Raw genomic sequence first — 14888 nt, 5'->3', positions numbered from 1 at the left:
AAAAGAACTGGTAACTCTTAATTTTATGTACTTATAAACAAGAAAGTAATTAAATTGGTTCAGTTCTGACTGCATATTAAATTGAATGAGTAAAGAAAAAAATCTTTCACTCAACTTTTCTACATTACTGTTATTTTGAGTTTTCTTTCAAGTCCCTACAACAGGTTTTTGAGAAGATTGGGGTTTTGACGTTATTTCCTGACACTGGTGCATCAAAGAAGTTAATAACCTATAAGAGGCATCAAGGGGAAGGTGCAACTTACAACCTGTGAGTCATTAGCAGCGCCCTGAGGTGACAGAAAAAGCTAAAACAGTGTCAGCTCTCTTATGGAGCAGATCCAGGATACGCGAGTGAAACATCCTCGTGTGAGACAACAGACTATGATTGTGTCTGCTAACAGCCCAAAAAGAGAGCTGGAGACTCACACTGAGGCAGAAGGAAAGTTTCTCTCTAGCCCAAATAAATCTCCACTGCACAAATTCTGCATTAACAGCATGCACCTAAACCTGCTACACAGACATGATCAGAATTAAGGAGTAACCTAAAACCATCCCTTACATAAAACACAGGTAAAAAATTGTCTTCCGTTGCATTTTACCAGCAAATATTTCAGTTTAAAGAAACAGTGATAGATATTCAGGATTTGAGTTTCCAAATATTTAGAGATACAACTTCACTGAGCCCTGTGGTTAATGTTACTCAAGTCACCTATTGTATGATAATACACCCAGCTGCTGGAGCGTGTGCAGGATGAGACATTTCACTCATTACATTCACAAATAGCAAGGCCAGCGGGGACCATTACAGTCTGGGCTGACCTCCTGCATAAAACAGGCCATCAAATTCCAAATGGAATATAATTAGGGTTCTCAGGTCTAACTGATAACAGCAGCAAATGCCCCATGGAGACTTTAAAAATGTGTCAGGCAAATTTACACACTGAAGGTATGCTTTGATGTATGTCACTGAAACATCACCAGAGCTAAGCTCATTCATGCCCAGAAGATCCTGGAATTTTTTTTATTATTTTTAAAAAGCTGTTCTTGACAGTCTTCCTGCTTCGGGGAAAGCTGCAAGGACTCTTTATTGCTCTTGTCTTTTCTTAATATTTTTTCAGCCCCTCTCCGGGCAATAGCCTAAGATATTTTTCTGGTTTTGTTATTTGCTTGCCTGAAATGACTGTGAATATGATGCCTCAGGGTTCTTCAGGTTCTCCAAGGACAGAAACTGACACAGCATTTTTTATTTTTTAACCCTCACCAATATCAATAGCCTCAATCATGCTAGTTTTTCTTTCCTTTTTAATTACTTTTAGCTAAGTCGGCTTGAAAAAAAGCCCTTCAATTAACCCTTACAAAGATATTTCAATTTTTATTAGCATTTAAACCATTGAATCACTTATGCCATCACCCAAATTGGCTGTGCTACATTTTTCTCCCCAGTGGAAAAATTATTCCTCGATAATCATTAGTGTCATCAAATTACAATTCCATGGAGAGTCAGATCATATGAATATGCCAATGAACATATAATACTGCAAGATGAGTGGCAAGTTGCCCTGGACTTCCTGGGGTTTGAGTTTCTTATCTGTTTTGGTATATTTGGCTGTTTTAAGGCTTTTACTAATATTTTGTGGTTATTCACAGGAAGGTTGAAACTTCTTTCAGGAATTAACGACAGGGAAAAAGAGGTCTTACTCTTCTGGTACAAGTTTATTCTTCCACAGTGATACAACTGAAGTGCAACTGTGAGTAACAGCAATCTTCAGCCCTTTACCAGCAGGGGCCAAACCACAGCCTGAGCTCAACCTAAATCCATATCCTGCCTCAGTGAACAGCTACTGAAAAGCATTTTTCAGGGTAATCATAAGTTTGTGTAATTCTGAGCAGTAAGTGTGATATTTAGGTAAGTAATTTATGCAATAGCATCAGGAGACAAGACACACGCGATATTTCCCCTGTGGAGGCGCTGATGCTTTGGGCAAGAATGTGGAAACTGGTATAGAGAGTTGAAAGCAGCAAAGCCATGTGAATTATATTAGTTCCCATCCATTAAATATTCATGAACACGGTATGATATTCATTAATTTGGCACAGATCAAGCTACCCTGATTGACCAGCTTCAGACTTCTAGCCAAACAATTCTTACAGTTACACATTTTCCCAAATGTGATGGTGATTTATTTAAAGACTTGTTTTCAAAATGATACGGTTACTGAGACTTTATGTATCCCATTTCAGCTTTGAAAAGCTTCCCCCCTCCAAATCTGCCCTGGTTATGAACTCTGGGTGCTGTGGTTTATGGTGGTACTGCTGGGACACAGTTTCAATCAGGCTACAGTGGTGCTGTCAGGTGCTGCAGCCAATTACCTAAAATGTAAATGTTTTAAGAAAGGCAGCACCTTTTGTCAGGACCAAAGTGATTTCCAGCCTTCAGTTCATAGTTTCAGAACCAGAAGCACATAACTCAAAAACATTAAACATACAGTAAAACCATCACATGTTGATTTACACATACATATTGACTAATGCTACCAGTGGAGTATTTACCTTAATCAATATTAAAAGATGCTACTAGTGACTTAAATGTGGAGTTGTCTCAAAGCAGTCAATAAATGTTTGCATTCATAAGCATATGATTATCTGTTAGCTGTTTGTTTCCCCCGCACAGGGAATGAATTTGGTAGGAACATTTTGCTACCAAACATCTTCCTATCTCCATTTATATCCCAGAGCCCATTTCTAAAACTAATGCCAAAATATTTTATAATGCACATGTACCTGTACAAGTCCTACATATGAAAGCTTTTTGGGAATTATCAATACGGGATAGACCTGGGTTATTTGGTGCTAATAACGAACAAACATAAAAATTGCAACAAGTTGTATCTAAGCAAAATGCCTTTCCTGACGTGCAGTGAGTGGGGGTTTCTGTTACAGGCTAACTCATTCCATCTCCAAAACCACTGCAATGAGCTGCAACTCTGAAGTTGCAGTAATTAATTTCAACCTCACCTTTTCCTTCCCTTCACAACAAACTCACGGTAATTCGCTCCTTCATTCAACTTCAATTCACTACTATTTCACTACATTACTATTTCTGTAATGCTCTTTTCCCTTTCATCATAAGTCTTATCTGAGCTACCAGCCACCATATTATTTGCACACTTTGCAAGAGAAGGAACAGATTTATGTTTATGTGGGCTGTGCCATCTAGTCAGCAAAAGTAACTTTTAATTCTTAATCCAAACACTGCTTGCATTTTGTAGCCTCAATTGCTGCACTAGACTATGAAAGTTACAGACAGACTACTTCACCTGCAATAATTTACCAAGCAAACTGCATTGCTATTGTTTTCTACTACTTATTATTTAGTGCCTCATAGATAAGTTACAGTATTTCTAGAGAAAAGTATCTGCTTACTTTATGCATCTTCATATACTCAAACGTAACCACAGCCTAAAGGCAAACAACGCCAAGCTGAGCAAAGTCACTTTAATGTTCTAATAAAATTGTTTTTATCGTTGCAGACTTGGTCAAAGCTTTGATTTGATGTGGCCTGATGAGCTGCATTACACACACATCCACATTGCTAACAGATGGAGCTTATATGGTCAGTTCATAACAGCACAGCAAACCTACTATGGGAACTGACCTATTTTAGAAGGATTGAGGAAAAAAAAGTCTCCTCTGTCTTTTCTCGCCATTTCTTCAGCCTTGCTGTCAATAATGTTCAATGCCTTGCTTTTATCAGGTTTCAGGTTCTCAGCCTGACCATGAACATTGTCCCAGGTGCAACCAGGGAAAATGCTTTATCAGTACTCAAGAAAAACCCCAAGGAATGCTCAATGTTCCGATGTTATGCCCAAGATGCCATCCTGAAATTACGGTCTCTCCTGGAGCTTTAACCGGACAAGGAGTCACTGCCTCTCAAAGCATTCACTCTATGAACATGATCTGGGAGTTTTCTCAAAGACTCAGCCAGAAAACTGAAGCTTAAACAAACTACCTGGGATCATAAAACTTTTTCTTTTTTGAAGGCTTAGACACTGTGTGCATTAAAGTGACAAGATATGACATTTCTTATAATACATTGCCACACCGCGATCCTTGCGTGAGCTCACTTTGAAGCCGTGGGAATCACAAGATTTGAATACACATTTTGTTTGTGGAGGTTTTTTGCTTTGTTTTTTGTTGCTGTTGTCTCTGACAGGTAAGAGACCATTTTCATATTCTGTCAAGTCTTCAACTGCACAAGCATCTTCCTCCTCAAACTTTCTCTCCTGGTCCTACCTTTTCATCTAAAATATGCATTTTCTATTGCCTCAAAACTGGTTCCTTTTCTCAGCCTCCCTTCCCTGCTCTGGATCAAGGCTGCCTCAGCTGCAGCAGGAGGGAGCTGAGCACTAGACAGCACAGGACCAAGTGCATAAAGCTCTTCTATAACTGAAACTCTTGGAAGCAGCGAGGACACTGACATGAGCAGTGGTTTGGGGAACTGCCCCTTCAATTTTTTCTTAATCTATTTTAACAAACCTCCTTGTTTCCCCTTGATTTAAGGGGTTATTATACACAGTAGCTTCTCAGATACATTAGCCTGCAAGTGAGGGTAGAAGGGATTGATAAATCACAAAAAATGAATTTAACGAGGGATAATTCACATAGGCAAGGGAAGCACATTCTTTGTGTGTCCTGAGGAGAACACAAAGTGAATACTTCATAAATCTTCAGAACATTTATGAATAAGGTTCTAACTTCAACAGATTTTACAACTCCAAAATAAAAAATATTTATATGTAATAGAATTAACTCTTGTAAAAGTAAGATTTACTTATTCATAAATTAGAATATCATTCCACTTCACATCACATTACTTGCAAATAAAAACAATTTCCTGCTCAACTACTGCGTAGCAGCAGTGCCCAAAAATATTGTGTATGTATTACAGACAGAAGCTGTGTATATTATATAGCATAGTCAGCAACACAAATATTGTAGCCAAACCTTGGCAAGACCCTCAGCTTAGCTTTGGAAGAGAAAATTGTATTTTTGCAATATCTTTAATAAGTAAACTTCACTCAGATCTCCTCGCCAGAGACTTGTCACTTGAAAATCTTTGGATCTTTCCTCACTTTTGAGCTAAAAAGCAGAGAAATCATCCACACTTAGCAAAGCACAAAGCAAGAAAAACTAAATTATGGTTTAATTGGGTGCCTAGGTTAGATACTTGGCAACACATTGACAAATCTGAGGTCTGAATCTTCAACATCTATACACATCATGAAATCATTCTGCCAGTGGTATGGAGTGAAAAGTGACTATAAAATGGTCCCCATATCGCAAAGGTAATAGCTCACAGCACAGCAGGTACTAAATCCAGCATTAACTACTTACTGCACAGTGGGGAATGGGCTAAAAATACCTTTTGAAGAGGAACAGCAAGTTCCAATCCCCTTATTGGGGCTTGACCAAAATCAAGATTTAGAAGAGAACCGGGAAGGAATGGGGTGAGGAATTGAGTTTACTCTGATCATAAAGATCAACTCCAGAAATAATTTTGAGGGAGGAAACCCAAAGAAATTTTCCAGGTGATTGGGAAGAGCATCTCTTCCTATTCAGCATAGAGACAGGCTCCTTCTGCAGTGCAGGCACATAAACTAGGCAGAGGGTTGTATTCCCAAACATCCCTTCAGGTGCTGTTCCTATAGGCCTTACTAGCACATGTATGTACAGGGACACATCTCATTTATTTGAAACCTGGCCCCTCACGAACTCAGCCATGTGCTTGTTATTAGATATTAAAATGAATCCTTTTTGACCCCAGTGAAGCTACTCCACGGGTGAATCTTTGGGACTAGGCTGTAATCTGTTGCTGGCTTGCTCAGTCTCATTCCAGGAGATGTGGGAGTGGGAACTGGAAGACTTGGAAAGGGCAATTACAATTCTCAGTAGTCAAAAGGTCTTCTCTGTTGTTTTCAGTTGCCATAATTACTGTGGAAACATCTTGGGTAAATAAGAGTCAGATTCACAGCAACTGGCTTTTGCATGCAATGAGGTCATGAAGCCCATGGCACGTTCTGGAGCACCAAGCACAGCTTTGCTGAAGCACTGCTGAGCCACAGGATGTGGCTGCAGTTGCTCATACCCTCCTCTACTTCTGCCCCGAGTCAAAGTAAGGCAACATTTGGCCCAGATATCAGGTAGGGGCCTCAAATTAGAGGAGATGGATTTGTTCTCTAGACAGAAGACTCCTTAATACAAAATAATATATGTGCACCCATTTATAACAGGTGTTTAATCTGTGACAGCTTTTCAGGCCAGTGGAAATTCTATAGCTTTCCTTCTTCCTTGTCACCGTTATAATATTTTTAAATGTTGTTTTTCTTTCCCCCATTAAAAGGAAAACATTTCTCAGAAGCAGTAGTGGGCTGCTAAGGCTATAAAACAAGTTTGCACAGACCTGTAACACGTTGAGCCACAAGACATGACAGAGTGTGTTTTATGGGGTAATTAATACTTGCCTTGGGAGCACTGTGAGGTATGAAGCCCTGTCAAACACACCCTGGTATATCCGAATGCAAGTTGTAAAGCTGCATTTTGCTTCTTGAAAAATAATTGTGGAATTATCTTGTTGATTTTTAACTTGCCCCAGTTAAACAATGGAACCTTTCCTCCAGGAGCCATACTTGGAGCAGAACAACAGAAAAAAGGAGCACTAACAGCAGAAGACACCTATTTCTAACCTATGTTCACGTTTGTGGTCTTGATTTTTTGGGTTAACATTGTTGTGTTTGCCAGTACAACCTCACTTCCCTAACCTCTTCTGTTGTGGATCTTATTCCACAGTTTTTTCTGGGTTCTTACAGATATTTCTCAGAGCATTTCCTATGTGCATCCCAGTGCCAGCATTTATACAAGTGCAGGGCACAGGGTCATCACATTATCTGCAGTAGTTACAACCCTGTTAAAATAGCTGGCCATGGTGTACATTCATATTTTATAGTCCTTACTTGAACATTGGCTTTAGCTGTTTCAGGGTTTGGAATAGGCAGCTGCAGTTTGGCTGGGGTTATCCTAGAGAGCCTTTTCCTTCTCTCTGTGAAAGGGAGCCAGGCTGTCAGGATTATAAAGCACTTCAAGTCACGGTGTGCGCAGGCACAGCAGAATTTCTACAGCTACTTCAAGTTTCCAGCAACAGTCTGGAATGGAATGGAAAGCAGAAGATTATATAATCCATCTACAGTAATGGAACTGTTTATGGTAGACTGGAGCCCAAAACTAGGTTGGACACACCAGTTACCTGCTTGAGCCCCAAACCCCTTTGTTTTGAGATTAAGGTTAGCACTTCTCACCAAGGAGGTCCTAGATCTGCTCCTGTGACAGGCACAGAACCACTGCTCTGGGCTTTAACGAGTGAGACTCTACAGGTAGTAGCAAGTTTACGAAGACAGAGCAAGTTTCCAGATAGAGATATTTGTCTCCATTAATCTGGCACCAATGCTCATTAATCAGTCATATTAAATAGTTGTCAAGGAATAGCAATGCCTTTGATTTTTTTGATCCAATCAAAACATAAACGGAGGCATAACAATACCAGTACTTTTCCATAACAAGTTAGCATCTACATTCTTCCTGCATCCCATTAGACATCTTCACACGTACCAGAGATGACACACTGTGTAGTAAGGAGGTCAAAAACCTTAAGAAAACTATCCAAGAATATTGGAAACACTAGTGGCATTTGACATAATTTATTGCACTAAAGAACGGGGGAACAGGAAAAGGTTGATGTAGTAATAACATTAGCAGGAACTGTAGTCCATGCAAGCCAGTGCTAAATAAAGTGCCAATCAATAGCTCTTTTATTAGTAGGTACAATCAATGTACAGCAGGCAGGCCTGGCCAATTAAGCTTATCGACTGACCAAAGAGTAGCAGGAAGCATTCTTTCCTCAGTTTTGTTTTCCTTTCTGTAAGTGAGAAATGAGCTCCAGTTTTATCACTGGATTCCCACCACGGCATCTCCAGGAGTTCCTGTAAAGTGGAAACGCTGACAAAAAGCAGGCTTGAGCTATCTTGGTATCCTTTAACCCAGGGTCAGCCACAAGAGCCAATATAGTCAAGGGTCACTTACAAAGTAACTTTTTTTTCTAGTGACTGTATGAAGTTAAAATGTTGTTCTTCTAGATGAAGGGGAGAGAACTGTTAAAGGAAGAAAGCACAGTCCCTTAGCAATGCTTAACCATTAACAGTCCTGTAAAACCCTAGGAAATTAAGCCTATTTGTTTCTAATTTCCATATGTACTGCCTGAAATTAGTAAACCTCCCCGTGTGGAACAACTCCCATCTCTTTCTTAGAGGTAAAAAAAAAAAAAAAAAAGCCAAAACTATAGCTACAGTAAAAAATATACAGAATTTAAAGTCTCACATTGTAACGGCTGCTGAAAATAACAGGAGCTTTAAGATTGACCTGTGACTAACTGTGCAGATGCAAATAGGATATTTATTCACAACACCACTCTCCCTTGCTGTTCTGATCCCCCCCTTCCTTCGTTATCTCTTTCAAAAGGAAAAAGTTAGAAACCAGATAAGATGTGGGTTCTCAGCATGATCAAATAAACACTGCGTGGTGGTCACAGGGAAAGAAAACACATTGTAGGAATGAATGGTAAAGATTACATTTTACAAAGAATCACATACAAAATTAGCAGCCCAGATGCCAATTTCCCACTGATGTCAGTTAGATGGGATTTCTGTGGCCTGGCTTCTCAGCAGGCACAGTGCTGCATCCACCCCTGCAGTCAGTCAGGACATGTCTATCTGTGCCTTTAACTTACTGTAGGAATTCAATGAATACAGCATAGTTCATCAGGTTTATACCCTTAGGGTCTGGCACATTTAGGGCTTCACAGGTATTTGACACCTCAAAAAAGTCAGGGGAAGAGGGGGGAGATTCCCAGCATGTCTGACTACAGACACTACAGGACAGATCAGTTTTCAGCTTCCTGTCAGACAGTTCCCCAGCTGTATCCAATTCAGAAAAATATTTTCGTAATCAGCAGAAGACACCTTTAGCATCAGTCAGACACTACATTGCTAAAGCTACGGGTGAGCATCTCACTTCTTATATTTATGTTGTTTACCATTTCCTTTTGCTTACTCATGAAAACTTAACCTAGAAGATTTGAAAGAGCAAATCAAATAACTGCATCCTATCTAAATGTCACAAGGTTCAGTCTCTCCTGCTGCAACTCAAAATAGCTCTGACTGCATGGACTGCAACTCCACTGTGTGTTCCTGATCCTACTTTTAGCACCATGGCCTCTGCTGAAATTCATCATTCATCATGTAGAAGTTGCTATTCACTAGTCAAAAACCAACACAGCAACTCATTTGCTTGCAGTTTTCCTTGCCTACATTTGTAAGACATGAAATATTGTAACTCCTGGCCCACTATGTTATGACAGTTTAAGCTGAAAAACAAGGCAATGAACAAAGGGGAGGATAAAAATGCAAAGCACACGTTTCCATTTCACTTTTTACATGACAGTTCATAGGAGTTTAGAGAAGACAAAGCAGGAGCTTAGCTTGGACAGCAATAACAACCTTGAGGAATAGTATAAAGTAGCCCAGTTTTTCAAAAGTGTTTCAGTCAACCCCTCTGGTTCAGCTTTCCAGGACATCAAGAGGTTGCAGAGTTTCTAAAAGCTGAATAGCAACAAAAAGAGCTCAGAATTTAGGAAAACTGAAGTTGGTCTTTGCTTTGGCATAGGGAAAAATTAGATCATTGTTAAGGGTTAATTTGAATCCTGATTTCCTACGAAATGCTTAATAAGATATTTGTGAGAACTTTGTGACAAGCGTCAACACCATTTTTGTTTGCAAAGGTCTTTTATACCTAAATTCTTTTAGAGAGGGAAGAAGGAAAGCAAATTTTTGAAATTTCAGATTTTCTGTGTTTGTCTTGAGGTTTTTGTGAAGTCAACCCTGATTCTGGAGTATTGTTATTCTTTTGAGCCCATATTTTTGCTCAAAGCACCAGGACACTCACCCATAGTGCTCCGCTCTAACTCTTAGGTCAGCCAGGGCTCTCACACATTTGCTTCTTTTTTTTAATTTTAGGTTAAATTCTCCAGGCTAAACCTTGAAGCCTGACGAAAGGACCTAACCTTGTAACAGGCTGGGTGAAGTCACCTTTGCCAACAAACAGAAGGTTTGTTAATGTTGCTGAGCAAACACAATATGAAAGAGCGCTAAAGGATTTGGGTTGATTTTTTCTGAATTGGTGAGAGGGCCCTCAAATGTACCCCACATCATGGCCAGAAAAGCCTTCTGGATTTCCATTCAAAAATCTGCCCTTTTGTCAGAAAGAACACGTTCCAACTAAAATGCAGGACTACACTCTCCAACACAGTGTCAACTAGAGTCTGTAAAGATAGACACTACAAATCCTACTCAGCTGTTCAGAAGAATCCTTGTTGAAATTGCCTCTTTGTGAATCTACTTTAGGGTTTAAAAAAAAAAAAAAAATCCAAACAAAAAACCCTACACAACCAAGACATCTTCAAGAAAAAAGAACTTCACATGGAGGCAACTTCTGTGAGGGTGGAAGGTGGAGCCTGCAAAGAAGCTCACCACTCTTCCTCCTACTGTTTTACATGCTCTGTGTCTCTTCCACTGTTATGCTCCCTTCTGAACCACACAACAGATGGGAGCAGTTGGTTTTTAAAAGGTTTTTATTTTCTGATTTCAATTTTTCATGTGTCTTTTGAATTTGGCACAATACCATTCTCTAGTCAAGAGGAGACATTGTGTTAAGCTTAATTATCAAAGGCTGAAACCCAGCAAGCAATCAATCATTTAGTGACACACTCATGCTTTCACTGATTTGAAAAAATATTTTTGTGTGGCTATCGAGAAAAGAAAAACTGTCAGAGACAAAAACAGAATCCCTCACTTTGCAGCATATCAAAATATCAAGACTGTGGGGAGATGAGTGAAGAATGTTCATTTGTTTTTTCTGAAACTAAATCCAACTCTTTTGGCATGTGAGCCCGGAAGTTGTGTAAGATGTATTTTAGTGCAAACATGATCTTTCTGTTGAGGTTTGCCTTATAATTGAGGCTGAACAGTCACAAAACTTGTTTCTAAACGACTTTTCTAAAGAGTCAGGGTTACTTTGTTCTCTAATTTTCTTAGGTCTTTCTAACCCCCCCCCCCCTTTTTTTTTTTCCCCCTTTTTTTTTTTTTTTTTTTTTACTGCCAGATAAGTGCTCTGGCAGCTGCATTCCTGGGGAACACTGACATCCAGTGGAGAGCTGGGGTCATCCCCAGAGCCCACGCAATGGCCCCCAAGTCAGCATCTCCCCCCAGGACTCTGACAGCTGTAGGAGATGCCTTGAATTACAAACTCTGAGCCTCACCTGCAGATAGCAGCACAGTTCAGCAGCAACAGCCTGAGTGACCTTCAGCTGTAATAGTTATTTTGTCTGCTAAATTCTCATAAAGGTGATCACATTCCTGGCCACATTATTTCCAGTGGTTTACTTGTAAAGCTCAGGTGTGGGTTGGTTTTTGGGGTTTTTTTTTGGTTTCTTTTTCAGTTGGGGAAATGTTGAAAGAAAAATCTCTTGTATTCACTGATCAGCAACTACACCATGCTTGCTTCTGCTTTTTCAGGGATACAGGATAACAAGTTCCATGTGTTTAAACAGCACTGTATTTCAAGTGATAGTATACAGTCAACAGTTAACACTGTTTTTCTTCGGATAAACTTTGGAGTCTCTGTGAGGTCACTCTGGTGTTATCACCTAGTATAAAGACATCTGATATCACTAGCCTGACCCCAATCACCATGTAGATTCATTTGCAAGTTTATTCAAAAACCTAACCAAATAAAATCATCAGGCCAAACTTGGTCTGCAAAACAGGTTCTTGAAATCTATATAAAGGTGGAATTGTCTTCTTGTTCCTTTGCAGTAGCACCCCAGATCCATTCTTCACATTCTCCTTTTTATACACTGCATTGTTGAGGAACATGATAGATCCTGCTACAGCAAAGGACTACAAAAAGTACACTGCTGGTACCATTGCCTCACAATCAGGGTAAACTCAAGCTTGAAGAAACACCAGTTGCGCTGCAAGCTACAACCAAGAACCCTTTTTCACAGGTAAATAGTTGAGGTTTCTAAGCTGGTTTTCTTTCTGCACTGCATTCCAGTACAAAGCTTCAAAACATGTCATCCTTCCATCTCCAAAAGGGACAGAGTCACCCCATTAAAACTGCAAGGCTAACTACAAACCTGAGTCACGAGGGACTAGATTTTTTTCTGAGTCCCACAGAGGGACCCAGGGGACATCATGGCAGTTTTTTTGGGTGAACAGACCCATTTTGCTCCCTTCCTTATTTTATATCCAACACACTCTCAGACAGATCCATTTTCACAAAAGCTGCTTCACTGCATCAGCATTTCCAAAAGCATCTTTTATCAGAAGTTTCCAACCAGTTCCAATTGACTGTATTTACCTTTTGACCAAGAAACAAGCCACACTGTGCTTTGTTTCACATTATGTAATTTTAAACCAACTCCAAAAGGTTGTTGTAAAAATCCTCCAGATCTACATGGGTAAAAATGAGATCAAGTTGTGTCGTGTGCTTCTTGGCTTGCCGTGGTACAAGTAACAGTGCAGTTATATCCTCTGCATCCCACACTGAGAAAGCATATGCTCCAAATGGTTTCCTTCAGTGCTTCCCTATCAAGAGCAATGCTTCAGGACAGCCTAACCACTATCACATTTGCTTCAAAAGGATTTGTGGATGTACTTAAAACTAGCAGCAGGGAGTGGAGACACTTTGGAAGGATGTACCAAATCCAACGTTAAGCCAAGCCACTGCTAGAGCACTTTCCACCGCTGGGACCAGAGAACATGCCAAACAATCGACCTTTGTCTTCCAAAAGGAAGAGTCCCTTCTCCAAAGGTGAATAGGAGACACCTGTTCACTCAAGAAGGTATGACAATAAAGATCAAATCTCCCGCAAACCTTATACTATTTTAATCTATTTTACAAAAAGAATACAGAAAGATTTGAGTGCTATGACAGTGTTGCTTTTCTCCCTGTAGCAAGGCTGGCTAGTTCTGTCTTATTAAGGCAGGATATCTCCTTACTGCCTGATTTTTGATACTCAGGTCAAGTAATGAAAAAAAACCTTTTTATTAAAAAATAGGTTCTCAGTGCATCCTTTCAAAAGAAATAATAGTGGATGGCGCTCACTTCTCCAGCTAACAAAATATGTGGTTTCTTTTATGAGCTAAATGAAAGGAACATACAAAATAATCATTATGGATTTGTATGAAATTACTGGGTATGGAATGCAGTAAATCCCCAAACAAGCTTTAACTATAGCCTGTAAGGTATAATCATCAGGTAAAACTGGAGACTATCTTTTTGTAAGATGGAGCAGAAACCTAATATTTTATCGGAAACCTTGATTTATGTTTAATAGCTCTGCTACCTACTAAAAAAGATCTTGTATTAGCAAATGGGTACAGATCCAGTCCATTAGCTTAGGACAACTGAAAAACTCAAGGGTTTTGTGAACTAATGCAATAAAATATCATTAAATACTGTAGCATGACAAGACAGACAGAAGGTTTGAGTTGAAAGTCAGGAGAAGTGTTTGAAATGAAGTAAAATGTACAATAGATATGTTTAGGTACATCTGGCTTACATTTGCAGTAGGTCGTCAGAGGACCTTAGTGTCTGTGATGTAAATGAATAACAGAGCCCTCAACAATTTAACTGTCATCAGTATAAATGCTTTAACTGGCACAGTAAAGCAAAGCTCTGGGCCTCTTTCTAAATCTCCATAAGCTCCTGGTCTGAATTATAAACTGGGGCTGCATTACCTGAAGATGAAAGCAGCCAGGTCAATTCACTTAAAACCAGAGAATTACCACTGCAAAGCTGTGATGAGCAGCTAAGGAGCATGTGTGTGTGCGTATGTGCGGTTGTGTTTGTAATGTACATTTTCAAGAGACAAGAGGAACCTCTGGCTGCTCAGTGATTCAAAACCCAGATTCAAAGGTTTGGTGGGAAGGAAGGTAACCATTTCATTTTCAACTAGCCGAAGTTCTCAAACAGTCAGGCTAAAGATAAGTCACCAGAATTAAATCTCCATTAAGACAAGGTACACTACTGCAAGGAAAAAGAGTTGCTTCTGTATAAGCTGCTCTAAGTTCACTGCTTGCAAACACTTCTTTATCAGGCAGCACCATCCCCTTGAAGAAGTCTGGCTACACAAGCTCTGACACGGACTCAGATGACTTTTATCAAATCGTCTCTCCCCTTTGGCACACTTCCTCCACCTTTTTTCAGCCTTTTGATCACCACTTTTGGGAGCAGGAATTATCACTCCATATACTGTAGCATACACAGCACAACACCAGCACGGATCTCAAGTCACAGTGCACCCTATAATCAACAGCAGCCAAGCATAACTCCCCCCGACTCACCTCACTTACCTTTGTCACTCATTTCAAAGCCACTGATCCCACACAACTGTCCAACAGCAAAGAGGGTGACAAAACCCAAACAGATTTCACTTCTTTGACATTTTTGGGGGTTAGATACACTGAAGAGTGTTTGGGCAACTAAAGGCAGTTAAGCTTAGAAAGATGTGAAGGCAGATTGATCATGTTTACTGTGATGTCACCAAGTTAGCATATTGTCACCATAACCTTCTGGGCTCAAGATGAAATTGTTTCCCTCCCCTCCAACAAATACATAAGATGTTCACTTTTATAATAAATTCCAAACAAATTAATGGATTCCAACATGCATCATCAAATTTGTATTTCCTCCTCCACAGAGTCCTACCCCTGTAAGTA

Source organism: Myiozetetes cayanensis, unplaced genomic scaffold, assembly GCF_022539395.1.
Source record: "Myiozetetes cayanensis isolate MyiCay16 unplaced genomic scaffold, myiCay2020 scf16, whole genome shotgun sequence".
Lineage (NCBI taxonomy): Eukaryota > Metazoa > Chordata > Aves > Passeriformes > Tyrannidae > Myiozetetes > Myiozetetes cayanensis.
Note: the sequence above shows the minus strand (reverse complement) of the source record.